This window comes from Myotis lucifugus, unplaced genomic scaffold, assembly GCF_000147115.1.
Source record: "Myotis lucifugus unplaced genomic scaffold, Myoluc2.0 scaffold_71, whole genome shotgun sequence".
NCBI lineage: Eukaryota > Metazoa > Chordata > Mammalia > Chiroptera > Vespertilionidae > Myotis > Myotis lucifugus.
The window spans coordinates 4,001,534-4,004,071 of record NW_005871119.1 but is presented as its reverse complement, the minus strand read 5'-3'; the positions used below and the strand labels follow the sequence as shown (position 1 = coordinate 4,004,071).

Genomic DNA, 2,538 nt, shown 5'->3' with positions numbered 1-2,538 from the left:
AGAGTATTTCATTATGAATGCCTAGAACACTTAAATAATGGTTTGTGCTAAGTACTCATGGAAAAAGATTGAATTCCAATAAGGATTCCTTCATGCTGTGGTCTGTCACACTCATCATTTGGGGATCTTCTGGTCAAAGCTAAGGGAGTAGGGAGGGATCAAAAGGTTTTACCTAACCTAAGAAAAAAAATCAATGGTTTTACTTTGAAACTTTAGTGAGCTATGAGCTTGTACAATGTGTAACTCCTTGGCCATCTGCTTTCTGTCACTGTCATATCATGTTAAAAGTGATGGTGGATGAGGATGGAAGGTAGCATGGTTAATATCATCTCTGTAAAATACCTGTGATGTAAAGGACCCTTACTATATGTCATTAACTCATTTAACTCTTACAGAAACCCTAGCTCCTTGATACTATGAACTCCATCTTACAAATAAGACCTCTCAGCTCATAGAAAGTAACAAATTTATCTAACGTGCTACACTATTTCCCAGTCTAGCATGCAGTGAAACACCAGAACCAAGGCCCATATGCTGCATTTTTAAAAAAATCTGCATGTTAATTTAAAGGACAAACAGTATAACTTAGCAAGAAAAAGAAAGTCTCTTTGGGGAAAGAAAACAATCACAATAATCATTCTACTTTTGTGAAACTGGACGCTAAAAATATAAAATCAGCAATGGATCCCTACAAAGCTGATGACTCTAGAGAGGAGGAAGAGGAAAATGATGAGGCCAACAGTCTGGAGGGGGATGAGGCGATGCCTCCCCCAAAACAGTACCACCAGATGGACAGGCTTAGTGCCCAAAAGGGCTCCCATGGATGCCCAAGATCACAGAGAGAGACTCGAGATGTTCCCCAAGCCTAGCTGCAGCAAACTCATAGGTTACACTCTAGGCAGGGACACGAGCACAGTGATGGGGGCTGCCCAGGCCAGTCTATGAAAGCATTAACACTGAAACAGCGCAAGCACACCATGATTGTTTGCAGGGGCCCAGGCACAGATGAAGGAGCCGTACCACACTCTCCTCTAGGAGGGGTGGGGGCGGGCGCGGAAGTTGAGCAAGTCCCCGCCTGCCTCAGTACATGATGGTGCTGCTGAAGATCCTGCTGGTCACAGCTCCCAACTCCAAAGCCAAAACAGACTCAATAAACCTCCAAGCAGACGTCCTGCCTGAGGAGATGCCCACGACAGTGTTGCAGAGCACGCGAAGCTGGGGTGGAGGTGGACCTCCACAAAGAGGTCATTGTTAAGGCCATTTCTGCTGTCCTACAGTTGCTGCTCAAGCACATTATGTTGAACCATGTCGACCAGATTGAATATATAGCCCAGTACTAGGCAATTGCCAGCTGCATCTCTTTGATCCTAAAGTTCTTCAGTCAAACATTGTGTCCTACATCACTGCCAAGAACAGCATTTCTGCCCTGGATTACCCTCACTGCGCGGTATGCAAGCTGCCAGAGCTGACTGTTGCAAATCTGGAAGCTGGTGACAATGACCTGAAGGAACCTCTTTTCTTGTATTCATCGGCTTTGGGTCTTGAACAAACTGACTAAATGGAAGCATTCAAGGACGGTGATGCAGGTGGTGTCTGCCCCATCCTGAAGCAGGCCCTGGAGGTAAAGCAGGCCATGACGCGGCTCTATGTGCTGACGCTGCTCAGGGTGCAGAGCAAGTACCTTGGGCAGCAGTAGCCAACGAGCAACATGAAGATGATACTTGCCATCTACCAGATAGGTGTGCCATTGGCTGAATGACCACGGGGTCTACCACCACAATCCCAATGCCCAGCCTTAGGACTTCCAGCCAGAAGAGTGTGCCTCTGTGTCAACATCTAATGCTACAACCGGGCCCACAGCAACCCTGACTTCCTGCCTCTGGTCAACTGCCAGCAGAGTGTCCTGGGCCAGTGGGTAGACCTCCCTGAGGGAGTCCAGATGAACTACAACCTCTGGTTAGAAAGGGAGGTCTTTTCCAAGCCCATTTCCTGGAAAGAGCTGCTGCAGTGATGCTCCTGAGCAGGGCACTGAGGAAGAAAGTTGACAACAAGGTGCCTCAGGGCCTACCCTGGCTCATTGCTGCAGTGTTCCCTGCCCCCTCCAGGTGGCAGCACAGTCCCACTGTGCCCTCCCAGCCCAGCAAGGGACTGGTAGCAAGGATTTAGCCTCTGGTTGATCCCAGCCTCCCTCTGGGAGCAGTCATCTCTAAGCTTGGGATCCTCCCTTCCTTCACGGTCCCCTCTCTCCTCTCTTGGACCCTGATGCAGCTCATTTCTCTTTCAGCCCAAGGCTCGGAAAAGCTGGGATGGGACGGGAACTCATTGCATCTTAATTTCAGGGGTCACACTGACTGTTCTTGAGGCGTGAAAATCCTTGGCAGGTCAGCTTGCCAAGGAAGAGGGTTTAGGATTAGGGCCAGGGCCAGAAAGTCAGAATCCTGGTTTTGCTTTGGGAGGTTTCTTATGTTGCCCCAGCCTCATGCTAAATTTCATCCAGAAGCAATTGCAGAGGCTCAGGCAACTGCCTCAGCAGATGGG

General features: G+C 48.8%; 1 pseudogene; it reads left to right on the top strand.

Moving 5' to 3' along the window:
• The first annotated feature begins 680 nt into the window (after positions 1–680).
• LOC102432098 lies at positions 681–2,011 on the top strand (annotated as a pseudogene).
• The last annotated feature ends 527 nt before the right edge of the window (positions 2,012–2,538 follow it).